Genomic DNA, 15,946 nt, shown 5'->3' on the forward strand with positions numbered 1-15,946 from the left:
GACCCGACCATGACTTGCTGCTGTGGTCCCTGTCACGATGGACTCTTAGCCCTCTGGAACTGTAGGCCGAATAAATTCTTCCTCCTGTAAGTTGCCTTGATCACAATCTCTTATCACAGCAACAGAAACGTAACTAATAGAACCCCCAAATCCTACCCTTTCCCTCTGCCCGTCTCAACAGTTCCGCATCAGGAAACGGGTCCTTTCTTAATGGTTTCTAAGAGATGAGATGGCCTTCTCACAGCAGGAGAAAACTCCGGCAAGAAAGCTAATGAGGTGATTTGAAGGTTAAGTGAGATGGAGAACTTGCTGACTTACAAACTTTTCTCCAACTCGAGATCCCAAAATGGCTTTTATTTTCTCTTTAGAATGTAGAGCCACAAAGCATTTAAAATTAACATCCGTGATATACTTTAGGTTTTGCTGGCAACAGAATCTCAGTCACAACACTGCCATTGCCAATATACTGCAATAGAAGACAGAACCAGGCAGGACAAGAAGCACCGATGTCGCCACACAAAAGATGGACCCTGAAAAAAGTATGCTAAGTGAAAAGGGCTGACACCAAAAGTGAATGTTGTTATGGGTCTACTTATAAGAAACGCCTAAAAGAGGTGAATCTACACACACAGGGAGCAGATTAATGCTTTCCGTAGGCTGGGAAATTGTAGAAGAAAATGGGAATGACTGTTAACGAGTGTTTACGGCTCTAGAGGCGATGGGACCCAGGAGAATGGAGCCAATAAATGAGGCAGACTAAAGTCTCATGCAATAGCCAACTTTATTCAGAGCATCAGACAGTTTACACTCTGAGTGTTAAGAAGAGTCGCCTGAGAAAAGTGTACAACCACAAGGACCAGCCACACATGGCAAAAACATGCTTTCCCGTAGAGGTGTATAAACAAATAACAATGGCCAATTGTAATGACTAATCTGAAGTAAACTCACTATCTGCTGTATGTGGGAGGGGCACAAAAGTGTAATCCAAGAACAATTTCCTGCTTTGGAAGAAACTGAGGTCACAACACTTGTGTCTTCTTGGAGATTTTTCACAAGCACTCAGAATTCTCCTCACAGGACTCCGTTCCTGGGCGGTGTTCCGACAAATGGGTACAGGGTTTCTTCGGGGAATAATGAACATGTTGTAATTAATATCAGATGGCAATAGTGGTTACAGAACTCTGCATACACTGGAAACCCCGAATTGCAAGCTTTAAAGAGTGAATCCACGATATGTGAAATTCCTCGATAATTTTCAAGTCATAGTCATGTGTGTACAAAATGGGAATGTTTGTGTTCCAAAATCATATTTATAAAAACAGTAGATTTGCCAGGCGGTGGTGGTGCACGCCTTTAATCCCAGCACTCGGGAGGCAGAGGCAGGCAGATCTCTGTGAGTTCGAGGCCAGCCTGGTCTCCAAAGTGAGTTCCAGGACAGGCTCCAAAGCTACACAGAGAAACCCTGTCTCAAAAAACCAAAAGGGAAAACAACAACAACAGTAGATTTGGCTGACATGTCATATTTTGCTGGGCTCTGTCCTAGACCTTAGCATTCATACCATAACAGATTGTACCTTACTTTAAACTGATTTCTAGCACCCAATATAATCCCTTCCAAGTAAGTAGGTATCAATGTAAGTATTCGCCGAGTGAATGAATGAATGAACCTGAAGGCTCTGTGTGGTCAACACGGAGCTGTGTCTGCTACTCACTTCTCAGCAGCCCAGTCTTCTTGGCCCCTCCTTTTCCAAGATGACGTCATTTGCTCACATCGCTCTACCTACTGCTAGCCAACAACCTCAGCTCTCCTCTCCGCATACTGCCTGGTTCTCTTAGGTTTTCATCTCTTCCTTTGATTCTCCATGCTATTTCATTTACACTTTATTCATTCAACAGGTATTTTTAAAGCATGAACTATTGCCTCTCACTTAAAAAGAATCTCCGTGTGTGTCCGTCCATGTATGACATGACCACGTGTGTTTGTCATTGAGGGTGCAAGTGTGTCATGGTGTCCATGTAGAGGTCCGAGGACATTGCCAGGTGTTGGTCCTCCCACTCTGCCTGGTTGGAGGCAGGGTCTCTTCTTGCTCACTGGCCCATGAACTTCCAGGGATTCTCCTGTCTCCAGCTCCCATATTGCACAGTCTCATGTTACTGTGTCTGACTTTGGATCCAACCCCAAGTCCTTACACTTGAACTTTTCCCACTGAGCCTTCTCCCCAGCCCTGCCTCTGTCTTTTAATCCCCACTGCTTCCAATAATGTGATCTAGGTTGAAGGTGAACTTGAGTTCCGTGGTCCCTACTCTTTGCACGGAGTCAAACTTGACTAAAGTCCCCAAAACGGACATTGGAAAGAAGTTCAAATTCCACCCTTCCTCTTGACTCCGTGTCTCCTCCCTGTCTTTACTTTTTCTTTCCCTGAGTCAAATATCTGTGGCTCTTTACAAAGAGTGAACCGTTATCAGCGTGGGCCATCCACTCTTCTTTCATGGTTGTACAGCAGCATATTTATCCAGCTTGGAGACTACAGTTCTCTTTGGAAGCCTCTAGGGCTGACACCAGATTCTTAGCTGTTCATAGTCTGTGTCTGAAAACCCTTAACACCGAGGATCGGGGCACTCTACAGAAGTGGCTTTACCGTATACAAGAGAGAATACCTCCGCTGGGTGAAGTCCTCAGGTCTATAGGCTCTGACTGGATGGTCCTTTGTCGTGACTTAAAGCAATATGTGAAGCCACTGCTGTTTCCCCAAGGTCCAGACAGGACCAATAAATTGGGACCTGGAACACGCCAAGGCATGAGTGGCCACACATTCACAGAAAGTAGGTCAGGCTGTGGCATCTCCGACGTGAACCACGTGGCTCTCCGGGGCTCCTTCGTAGGGGCTGCTGCACAGCCACAGAGTACTAGAAGCTGCTGCTCAGAGAGCCCGCTTAAGGGGCGGAGATGCGTCTACACCACTTTCTTTGCTGCTTCGGCTGTATTTTCTCCACCTGCCTTCTTTTTCCTAAGGGTCGTCTTGTTTCTTTGTCCTTTCTTTTGCCCTCAAAAAAAAAAAAAAAAAAATCACCAATTGTGAGAGTTCAGTGAGGCCTTTGAGACTGTGATCTTTACTCAAAAACTTTATTCTTGGCTGGGCAGTGGTGGCGCACGCCTTTAGTCCCAGAACTCAAGAGGCAGACGCAGGCCTATCTCTGAGTTCGAGGCCAGCCTGCTCTACATGGTCTACAGAGCAAGTCCAGGACAGCCAAGGCTACACAGAGAAACCCTATCTGGAAAAAAAAAAAAAAAAAAAAAAAAACCAACCAATAAATAAATAAATTAAATTAAAAATTTGACTCCTTACATGAATTCCATCAAAGTGCCCCCGATCTCTCAGGCCTGTTCCATAGACCACTTGAGATATCCCACCCCAGACCTGACTGAATCTTTTTTCCTTTTCTTGATGACACACGCTTGTGAATTTGACATGTGTACCCTGCCCCCACCCCCCAAAATTATCCATCCCTCTGGCTATATTTTCTTAGAGAGTCAAGAAGCTCCATACCAAACTAATAACGTTTTCTGTGTGATGCCTGTGGCTCCCTGGCAGGGAAACCCTGGAGTTGTTGCCTGGCTTGAGGCCATTTCTCAGCCTCTGAAGCTTTCCGCTCCTATAGCACGGCATTGGCATGTGTGGACTTTTCTAGAATCCTTGCTTTTCTGATGCACCTCTCTAGTTCCCGGTGCCCGCACGTAGCAGTTCAGTGCCTCCCTGATGTGGTCTCCATGGTGAAGCTGGCAGAGGTCACCAACTTCCCCTCCCTCCAGCAGAAGCAGGGAAAAATCTATGGTCTGGTTTGCAACTATGGAGGGAGATGTTTTTGCTTCCCGGGTTTCGGGTGTCTACTAGTTTGATTCTCTTTCTGTAATAACTGGTGTTAAGCAATCTGTTCTCGCTCAGATGCAAGTTGGATATGGGCATCTTTTAAAGAGGTTTTTGCTTTTGCCGTGGTGGCTTGGTCTCATGCCTCCTCGGCTTCCCACGGAAGTTCAAAGTCTCCTTGGTCAGGCTGAAAGGTCTGCACTGAACTGCATTTCATGGTTGCCTGAATGAGGAGCAGGCTGTCCCCTGCTAGTATTCTGTTTGATCTCCTAAGATAGAGTACAAAAATCAAAATTCTGTTCTTTACCATCCTCTGACTTACTGTTTGCTTACAATATCTTTATTTCTTATTACTTTTAAACATTAATTTTTGAACAGTCAAAGCACAAGATACAAAATTCTGTTCAACAAAAAGTATATCTCCAGGGCTAGAGAGATGGCTCAGAGGTTAAGAGTGCTGACTGCTCTTCCAGAGGTCCTGAGTTCAATTCCCAGCAACCACATAGTGGCTCACAACCATCTGTAATGAGATCTGGTGCCCTCTTCTGGCCCGTAGGCATACATGCAGGCAAAACACTGTATACATAATGAATAAATCTTAAAAAAAAAAAAACTAATGAAACACTACAATTCAAGTTTTTTTTTTTTTTTTAAGTATATCTCCAATGCTTTGTCACTGTTTTTTATTGTGTTGAGGTAGGATCTCACACTGTAGCTCAGGCCGGCTGAAACTCACCATATAGCTGAGGATGACCTTGAACTTCTAATCATCCTGCCTCTACCTCACTGTGTAGCCCAGGCTGGCCTTGAACTCGTGTCAATCCTGACTCAGCCTCCCAAGGGCTGGGGTTACGGTTGTCAGATATCATTATCTCCAAATTCTTCGTCCTTCTCTTCAGGGAACCCACAACTCCCTGCTGTCTCTCTGTTTGCTCAGAAGCACACATACACTTATTCTGAGGACCAACAAGGGAAATCACACACGCTGTTCTGAACCTTACTTTTTTTCTTGTCCGTCCCAAAGCTGATGCATAGTTCCCTCCAGTAACACGTTGCTGCCTCCTTTTCTTTCATTAGCTGTCCAAAGTTGTGCCCTAAAGCCAGCCGAACTCCTTCTGATGGGCACGGAGGTTTCCTGAGCATCCAGTCCTCGATTTGCATGGACAAACGATTCAACAGACCAAGAGAAGCAAAGTAGCTCTTGTGTTCCCTTCATTCAAGGGTATTGCTGAATCTGTGAGGTTTCGTCAGAACACGGGGCCTCAGAGTCCCTGGGTGAGTGTTGAGAGGCTCCTATCAGGCTTCCTGTCAGACCTTCAGAGCACACTCAAGAAGACTGCCGTGCCGATGAGGCAGATAGATGAGGCTTCCCTGTGGCTAACTCTGAACATTCCTGTCCCTTTCTACCTCCCCATTTCTATGCTATGTGTGATAAAAATATGAAACCTACAGCAGAGACTTAAAAAAAAAATAGCATAGACCAGGCAGGCTGGCACAGGCCTGAAATCTCAGCACTCAGCAGGCTGAGTCAGGGGTTTTGTGAGTTCAAGGCCAAGCCGCGGCTGCACAGCAAGAAAATGTGGCACAAAAGCTTTGCGGGAGGTGGGAAGGTCTCAGTGTGCGTCGGCAGTCAGATGAAGGAGCTGATACAAAGACGGGGGTGGGTGAATTAAAGGCAAGGAAAATAGACAGAGTAAAGGCAGAGGGGGCAAGAGCCCAAACTTAGTGTGAGAAGATGCAGCACATGGGGACGAAAGCATCATGCTAAGGAGCGGGGGCACAGGACAGAGGGCAGACAAAGAGGACCAAGGTGATGCCGGGGTTGAATACACAGGTGGTGATAAACCCTTATCTGCTCTCAGAAGAGTTAGAATGTGTCTTCCTATCTGCTAGGGTGTGTTTCCCCCAACACATCCTCTTTTCAGACATACCCTACTATCAAACCTTCGTTCTTCATGCATAACTTGTAATCCTCTCATCAGGTCCCTTTTGGGGATTGTGCTTCTAACAGCATCGACTCTGTGGACTAAGAGGAAGTGATATTTGTTTATTTACTTATCCATTGGGTAGGTGTGTGCTGGGGATTGAACCCATGGCCCCATACATTGACATTTCTGTACTGTCAATTTTTTTTTTTTTGGTTTTTCGAGACAGGGTTTCTCTGTGTAGCTTTGGAGCCTGTCCTGGATCTCACTTTGTAGATCAGGCTGGACTCTGAACTCACAGAGATCCGCCTGCCTCTGCCTCCCGAGTGCTGGGATTAAAGGCGTGCACCACCACCACCCAGCTTCAATTTTTTTTTTATGATGATGAACATGGTTTATTTACCCTCTCCATTTACCCAGGCATTCTTTACTGTCCCTCAGTGGAGTTTATCTTCTCTTACAGGTTGTAACTGAGCTTGTGCCCTGCAGCAAGCCTCGTTCTAAGTGCCTGGAATCCGGATGCACAGGGAAGACACGGGGAGTTTGCTGCCCAGCGAAGGAGATGGACAGCCTAGTGACATAAAAATTACACTCCAGTGTGACAAGCGCCAATGGAGAGGAAGTTCCCCAGGCTTATAGAAGCCCACTGAAGCAAACTTGGGGTCCGTGGATACAAAACAGGGGTCAGACATGGTTTCCCAAAGGAAGGAGCTTTGCAACCTCGTTGCCTGCTGCCCGCCCGTTGCAACTTTGGGCCGTCAATCTTTCTACGGTTTCTCTTTCCTTCAAGGCCCCCCATTAAGCTTCTTCCTAGGCCTCCCACAGGCTCTCATCTCCTTATGACAAAGATACTAATTCAGTCCAGAGGCCAGGCCAATTCAGACTCAGGTTTCCGTGCGCACACACATGTGCACACACTGATGAGGCTGAGTCATACAAAAATCACTGAATATTTAACCATTTTTAGCCCACACACAAAAAAAGGCAATTCCATATGGCTCAACCATATGACTTGCGAACTTGGCCTGGAGCTTTCCCTCTGTAAATCCACACGCAAACTTAGAGTTTCGCTCGAAGAACTAACCTCAGAAGTGGCCGAAAATGCTCTTTCATGTTTTCTTCAGCCTCACAAACATGGAGGCTCCCATTTGCATATTTTATATGCCATTTCACACACACACATACACTTGCAAAATGACAAACTCTTTCACAAATGTCCTCACATACCACCCATACAGTTTACACACACAAAACCAACAGATGCGCAGGGCCCAAATGTGTACGGCTCTTTTACACACGTTCGTTATAACCAACATAGCGGCATACATAGACGCCTACATGTGTGCTTGCCTACACAAACTCATACCCAGATACATCCAGAACAAGTCTCAAACACAGCGAAGCCAGGTGCATGTTGCACCCTTGGGAGAATTCCACCCACCCACTTCTAATGTGTCTTTTGGTAGACCCAGAAAAATCAAGTAACAAGGTGTTGTATGTTTAAAATAGGAATTAATAAGCTCTGAAGAACACTCCTGAGCAAAGAGTGTGTGCTTAGCACATGGCTCCTGAATGCTCACTATGGCTATTCCGGGACCTTTAGGGTCCCCTTTAGAGCTGAGGTTCCAACATATGACTTCTAGTTAGTGAGGTATGAAGAGTCCTCCATGCAGACTCTCCCCCTCTTTAATATCAGATTCCTATCAGGATAACGGTGCTGCTGGATTGGGCGGAATGGAAGGCAGTAGCAGCCAGAGTGGCCTGGAATTGGTTTAGGGGTGTGAACGTTGACAGGCAGGAGTGCAGAGTCACACTGGCGGGCAGCTGGCTGAGGGTGAGTGGGATCAGAGCCCGAGGGAGAAGTCTCATTGCCAGTCTGTTTTCCGTGGCGTGCGCTGCATTTCCCAGGCTCTGCTTCTTTCTTTCTTGTTTCCACGCTGTCTCTGTCTGGTTGCCATGGACACCGAGATCTGTGACAGCATCAGCGTGAGAAACTCAGCAGAGACAAACATCAGGCCCAGCCCTCTCTCGAAGTCTCACGAAAATCAGGTAGAAATTGTTTCTGCAAATGGTTTTGAATTAAAGCGTGATACGCTAAAGTGCGTGGTTGTCATACCACTGTGTTCCCGCAAAGTGAACACATCTGTGTAACCACGGCCAGATTAAGACATAGACCTTGTCAGGCATGGCGGTACATGTCTGAAATTCCAGCGTGGGGGATGCTGAGGCAGGGGGATCAGAAGAAGTTAAGAACCAGCCTCAACTACATAGTAAAATGCTGTCAAAATAAAATAGGAAGGAAGGAAGGAAGGAAGGAAGGAAGGAAGGAAGGAAGGAAGGAAGGAAGGAAGGAAGGAAGGAAGGAAGGAAGGAGGGAGGGAAGGAAGGAAGGAGGAGGGAAGGAAAAGGAAGGAAGGAAGGAAGGAAGGAAGGAAGGAAGGAAGGAAGGAAGGAGGGAGGGAGGAAGGAACGAAGGAAGGAAGTAACGAAGGAAGGAAGGAAGAGAAAAGCAATAATAACAAAAATTGAACACCACCAGCACTCACAAACTCATCTTATACTTCTTCATTCACTGTCCCCAAGACAACCACACCCACATTCCTCATATGTGGATGAGTTTAGCTTGGCTTAAACATGGTATGACAAAGCAAATTCATTTGTATCTGTTGTTTTTCTGTCAACTTAGAGACTACACCTGAATCTACTGATATTTTAACTACCCTCCGGGCCCCTTCCCCAGGTCAGTGTCCTGCCACTCGGGCCTCAGCCTGGAGGGACTTCTGGTTCCTCCAGGCAGCAGCAGCCAGCTGTGCCGCTGCAGCCAAGTCTCTATCTACTGGCCGAGTCTCTATCTAATAGCCAAGTCTATTGGTAAATGTCCCATTTACCAATAAAGACTCAGGAGTCAGATGTTGGGGTGAAAACCTGCTAGCTCAGAGGGGCCAAGAACCAACCTGCTGACCTTCCTTTCTGGCTGGAGACACAGCAAGAGAGTGTCTTTCCAGCTGTCCCAAACCAAAAAGACCTCGAGACTCCAAGTCCAAACCTACTCCTTCCTGGGCACCTCTCTATCCATCTTCCCGGCTCCTCTGTACTCTCTATGGCTAATTCCTGTCGATGAGTTGCTGGCTCTGCCCCGCCCCCCCATCCAAGGTTGATTTTAGTAACATAGTCTCGGGTTTCATAGTGTGATCAACTATTCTGCAACAGCCTATCTTTTTAAATTTGACATTATATTCATGAGATTCATAACAGTAGTAGATAGTAATCTCTAGCAACAGTATATAGAATTGCAAGCCAGGGCAGTGGTCACATCTATAATCCCAGTGCTCAGAAGGCTAAGGCAGGAAGGTTGATGAGAATTTGAGGCTAACCCTCAACAAGTTTTTTTGGGGCCGTGATTGGACACCAGATGGCCAGGTGCATTTGTGTGGGTGCTGGGAGTTGAACCTGGGTCCTCTGGAACATTAGTCAGTGCTCTTAACCACTGAGCCATCTCTCTCCTCTTATATAACAAGTTTTGAGCTATCCTGGACTATATAGAGTGAGACCCTGTCTAAAACAAACAAACAAAAAACAAAAGAGGAATTGAGTTCTACGTATATAGGTTAGGCTGAGCATCTCTACTCCAAAATTCTCCCAAATCTAAAACCTGTTGAGAAATGACAGGAAGCCACGAGTGGATAGCGTCACACTACAAACTTCCTTTTGCTGTATGATTATTATTTAGTGTATAAAATTATCTTTAGGGGCTGAGAGGTGACTCACTTGGTAAAGTGTTTGCAGCAAAAGTGTGAGGACCTGAGTTAAATAAAAAACACTTTTAGATTTATTTATGTGGATGAGTGTTTTGCCTGCTTGTAAGTACAGATAGCATGTGTATGCCTAGTGCCTGTGGAGGTCGGAAGAGAGTGTTGGATCTCTTAGAACTGGAGTTACAGATGGTTATGGAACCACTATATGGCTGCTGGGAACTGAACCTTGATTCTCTGCAAGAGCAACAAGCACTCTTAACCACTGAGCCTGTTCTTTAGTGCCAGGACCTTGGGTTTACATACCCAGCAGCCACGTAAAAGTTGTGCTCTGAGTGTGAGCCTGTGAACGCAGCATTGGAGGGTGGGACAGGTAGATTCCTGGAGGTAACTGGCCAGTCAGCCTAACTGAATCTATGAGCTCCAGACTCAGTGAGAGACCCTGTCTCAAAAAATAAAGTGGAAAGCAACTGAGGAAGATACCTAGTGTGGATCTCAGGCCTTCACAATTACAGGCATGTGCACACATGCAGATAGACACACACTCATGAACAAATATGCATACACTACACACACATATAATTACCTTCAAACTGTGTGTACAAAATGTATATGAAATATAAATTAATTTCATGCTTAGGCTTGGTCCCTAACCACAAGCGATTCTCTCTCTCTCTCTCTCTCTCTCTCTCTCTCTCTCTCTCTATATATATATATATATATATATATATATATATATATATATATCCCAAAAAAATCCACAAGTAAAACAAAACAAAAAGCCTGGGGCTGGAGAGGTGGTTCAGCAGTTAAGAGCATATACTGCCCTTGTAGGAGACCCAAGTTTGGTTCCCTGAACCCGTGACAGGTAGCTCCAATGCCTCTGGCCTCTGAGGACATTTCCATGGGCATGCATGCTCACATGTACACACACACACACACACACACACACACACACACACACACACACACACACATTCATAATTTTTAAAGAATATATTTAATGAAAAATCTAAATTTCAAAACTCTTCTGGTCCTAAGCATTTCCAATGAGAGATACCCAATCTGTGTATGACACAGTTTACCCATTCTGCCACTGCTGGAAAGATGGCCTCTAGTGTTTTCCCCCTTTTTTTTTTTTTGCATGTGTATTCGTATGTATGTATGTTCATATATGTATAAGTTCATGTGTGTACACACGCATGTTGAGATTACATCAAGTGTGTTCTTCAATCCCTATCTTATCCATTGAGGCAGCGTCTCTCACTTGACTCTAGCAGCCCACGAGGTATCCCAGAATGCTTCCAAAGAACCTGGCACCCTGTCCTGGGCACCTGTCTACCAGTTCCTTGGTGGGTGAATGGAAGTTTCTCGTCAATATCACTGTCCCTTGTCATGTGTGCCTTACTGATATACACACTACTTATTGGCATCAGACTTTCATTGCCTGGCACTTCCAAGATGGCTTAATCCCAGGGCTGGCAAGTAAGGCTGCTTGTCATATGTGAACTCAGCTGTGAGTGTGGGTGTGGGTGCAGGAATTTCAACTCCTGCCTTACAGTGATATTTTATTTGTACTAAAATGTGATTTGTATGTTAATAAATAAAGTTGCCCAGGGGTCAGAGCTATTAGAGCCATATCAAAAGCTGGGCGGTGGTGGTGCATGCCTTTAATCCCAGCACTTAGTAGGCAGAGCTAGGTAGATCTCTGTGTGTTCAAGGATACAGCCAGCATTGGAGACACATGCCTTTAATCTCAATACCAACCATAGAAGACCTGGAGGTCTGTACAGACAGGCAGTGACGAGGCAGTCATGTGGTTGGGTTTACAACCAATGAGAAGGCAGAACAGAAAGTCTATATAAAGACAAACACACAGGAAGTAGGTCTCTCTTTTGCTGAAGAGGCTAGCTGCAGTAGACGGGTAAGGCTCTTAGCTCTGATCTCTTGGCTTTCTTCTTTGCATTGGTTCTGTGTTTCTTATTTAATAAGATGGTTGGTTACATCTACACTGCCTCGATGGTCCTCTCCATGACCTTTGAGGATTTCTTGTCTGGTGGCTGAATTCTAAGGTGGGCATTACAAGAAAGCCTGAAAGATATTGCATGGCCTTTGAAGACCAAGTTGAAGAGGTGGTATAATGTCAATGATACCCTCACAAGACCTTCCAGACTCACTGGAGTGGAAGAATTGTCCCTCTACTTCTCAAAGACTACCAGCCCTGTTAGAAGACCATCTAAGGAGAACTTTAGAGATATGACACTATGGGAAACAGACCGGCCACGAAAGGACAGATGCTATGTGATTCCACTTATATGAGGTATCTAGAGTTAAGTTCACAGAAGCAGAAGTAAAACAAGAGCTTCCAGGCAAGGAATAGAGTGTAGGGTTTCAATATGGGAGGATGAAAAAGTTTGGGGGATGGATGGCAGTGATGGTCATACAATGTCACAGAATGCCACAGAACTGTGCAGTGTGTGTGTGTTTGAGACAGGGTTTCTCTGTGTAACAGACCTGGCTGCTCTGGCATCTGCTTTGTAGACCAGGCTGGCCTCGAACTCACAGAAATCCACCTGCCTCTGCCCCCCCCCCCAGTGCTGGGATTAAAGGCAGAGGCCACCACCACCCGGGCAGAACTGTGCATTTTTAAATTCTGAAAATTGGGCTAGGGATGTAGCGCAGTTGGTAGAGTGCTTGCCTAGTATATGTGAGGTTCTTGGTTCACTTCCCAGCACTGCAGAACTCGATCTGGTGCCACGCACCTGCTGGCCCAGCATTGGGAAGGTGGAGACCGGAGTATCAGAAGTTCAAAGTCATCCTTGGCTGCATAGCAAGTTAGAGATGAGTCTGGGATACATGAGACCTTTTCCCCAAAATAAAGAAGAACTGAGGCGATAGCCCAGTCAGTAAACAAGGACCCGAGTTCAATCCTCAGAACCTACGTTAAACTGAAACAAACAAAAAACTCAGATGTCATGGTGCATGCTCGTAATCCCAGTGCTGGGGAGATGGCAATGGGTGGATCCTTGGGTCTCACTGGGCAGGCAAATTTCAGGCCAACAAGAGACCCTGCCTGTCCCTACAGGAAAAAAAAAAAAAGGTGGATGGCTTCTGAGGAATAAAACCTAAGGTTGTTCTCTGGCCTCTGTATTCACACATATGTCCACATACACATGCATATTAAAAAAGATAGTAAATGGTTAAGTGATCCATACTGCAATATACAATACACATATTTTTTCCATAATGAAAAATATCATCTGGAACTAGAGCCATTGTGACAGGCATTTTCAGAAAAGACAAACTGTCACACACTCATTGGAATGGGCAATGACAGGCGTGACTGCTGTCTGGAGGGTAACATTAATCTCCATCTCTGTCCCCCTTTTCTGTGGCTGTGATAAAATACTCTGATAGAACCAACTCAAGGGAGAAAGGATTGGTTTGTCTCGCAGCTCGAGGTACAGCCCATCATGGTGGGGAGGTCAAGGCAGGGGGTGCATGAAGCAGCTCAACACGTCAAAGCCACAGTCAGGAAACAGAGAGCAGCTGGCCACAGCGCCACACGCCTTTTATCCCAGCACTTCAGAGGCAGAGGCAGAGACAGGTCGATCTCTGTGAGTTCCAGGCTAGCCTGGACTACATAGGGAGTTTCAGGATAGCCAGAGCTATGTAGTGAGACCCTGTTTCAGAGAGAGAGAGAGAGAGAGAGAGAGAGAACAATGCATGCTGGTGCTCAACTCACTTTCTGCACTCTGTACAATCCAGGGTCCTGCTGAGGGACTAGCTCTGTACACAGTCAAGATGGATCTTCCCATATCAACTGACATAATCAAGATAATCTATGCTCAGAGGCCAATATCCTGTTAAACCGACTGACAATTGACACTAACCATCATATCCTATGATTTGGTCAGAGTTTACTCATAACGAAACCTCGTACAAGAACAAGACAGAAGGCACTAATCAGGGCCAGGATGTTCCAAGGACCTTGTATTGGTGGGAGAAATTCATCCTTTTGCCAGCGACTTCCACAAGCTTTTCCTCCCCGTCGCCATCTGCCCGGCTTCTAGGCAAGTGCTCCACCACTGAGTTAGAGCCCCGGCTCAGCTGCTGATTTCCACCTCCAGACTCCCTAGGTCACTGTTTTTCTCTTCTAACCAGAGTTTGTACTTAGTGGGAGAGTTGGCCCAGGGGGCTTTCACCGCCATCCTGGAAGCAGATCTCCTCAGGAAATGGAATTTGCAGCCATAAAAAAAAACTGCTTCAACAACAGGAATTCATGCTAACTTTTCAGTGAGTTGATTCGTTTCCCACTGGAGCAAACCAGATCACCACAAAGTTAGCAGCTTCAAGCCTTAGACACTTAATGTTTTCAAGTTTTACAGCTCAGAGGTCCAAGCATGAAATAGCCAGGTCTACCAGATGGCCACTGAAGTACAGGGTGGCTGTTCCTCATCTGATGCTCAGGAGCGTCTTCCCAGTTCAGTGAGGTGCTGGGCAGGATTAGCCACTGTTCTGAAGGACTAAGGCACTGTGGATCAAACCCAGGGCTTCATGCATTAGAGGCAAGTACTCTACCCACTGAGGCCCATCCCCAGCTCCTGACTTGAGATTTCAACTGCATGTATAAAATTCCTTCATCCCAGCAGTCATAAGGCCAGACTATGAGAGCCTGAGACCAGCCTAGGTCATATATATAAAGATCTTGTCTCAATAATGTAAAAAGATCCTTTTAAAGTAGCACCCAATAATTTGATTAATAAACTGGAGATGTGCACATCCCAGGGTTCCAGAATCTTGGACGCCATCTTGGAGTTATCTCTTCCTAAAGGTACCAGTGGCATTATGCTTGTGTTTCAGAGCTTTGCATTTTAAACATACATAATGAGATATGTATGGCTGTGGATAATTGTCTCAAAATAATATAGGTGGGAGAGGATGAAACAAAAATGGCTACATGTTGATATTGCTGAGGCTGGGAAGTGAGGATATGGAATGCTCATTCCACTATTTTTGCAAATGTCTGAGTTTTGTCACAAATGATTCCAAAATATAGAAAGCTAAACAAAATTTCCAAATGTTTTTCATGAAGCAAGTGTAACAATATTTAAACCAGAAAAAAATAACATAAAGCTATCTAATTTAGTGATTTGTTTCTTAAGAAAATCATTTAATTGCAATATTACTTAAGCATAGATTGCAGTTCAGTGGCAGAACACTTAGTTTTCAAAGCCCTGGCTTCAATCCTAGCACCATTGCAAACATACAAACAAACAGGAAGAATACTGAGGCGAAAATATCTCCATGTTGTCTTACAGAATTTGGTAATACATAGAAAGTGTGAATATGCGTTTGCCTTTGGCCCTGCAATTCCACATTTTTAGGCATTCCCATGCAGGGCTCAGGTCACAACTGCCTACAGCTCCATGAGATCTAGTGAGTGCCCTCTTCTGGCCTCCATGGACACTGCACCCACCTGCACAAATACATAAAAGGCACATGTATTAAAAACAAGAATGTTTAAAAAAAATGAGACATTTTAAAAAATACACATACAGTGCTGGAGAGATAGCTCAGCAGTTAAGAACACTGGCTGCTCTTCCAGAGGTCCTGGATTCAATTCCCAGCATTCACATGGTAGCCCACACCTGTCTGTAACTCCAGTTCCAGGGTTTCTGACACCCTCACACAGACATTCATGCAGGCAAGACACCAGTGCACATAAAATAAAAATAAATTATATAAAAACCATGCAACTGCTTATCTGTACAAAGTGCTTAAGTTTGCTTTCTGTGATAAACACGGTGACCAAACGCGACTTGGAGAGGAAAGTGTTTATTTCATCTTATACTTTACAGTCTATCATCACGGCAAGCCAAAGCAGGATCTGAAGCAGAGACCATGGAGAAATGCTGCCTATGGGCTTGCTCCTATGACTAGCTCAGTATGCTTTCTTATATAATCCGAACCACCTGCTCAGGGGTGGCACCACCCATGGCGGTCTGGGCCCTCCCACGTCAATCATTAATCAAGAAAATGTCCCACAGACATGTGTACAAGCCAGTCTAATAGATGCATTTTCTCACTTGAGGTTCCCATTTCCCAGATGACCCTAGTTTATGCTGAGTTGATAAAAAACAAACAAACAAACAAAACAAAACTGACTGTGGTATTGTGTTCCCCGAAATATTGTGCACGCTAATAAACTTATCTGGGGTCAGAGACAGAACAGTCACAATATTAAACATAGAGGATAGGCAGTGGTAGCACACGCCTTTAATCTGAGCATTCCAGAGGCAGAAATCCATGTGTTCAAGGATACAGCCAAGCATGGTGACTCACGTCTTTAATCCCAGAAAGCGAGCCTTTAATCCCAGGGAGTGGTGATAGAAAGCAGAAA

This window comes from Peromyscus maniculatus, chromosome 22 (assembly GCF_049852395.1).
Source record: "Peromyscus maniculatus bairdii isolate BWxNUB_F1_BW_parent chromosome 22, HU_Pman_BW_mat_3.1, whole genome shotgun sequence".
Classification (NCBI taxonomy): Eukaryota; Metazoa; Chordata; class Mammalia; order Rodentia; family Cricetidae; genus Peromyscus; species Peromyscus maniculatus.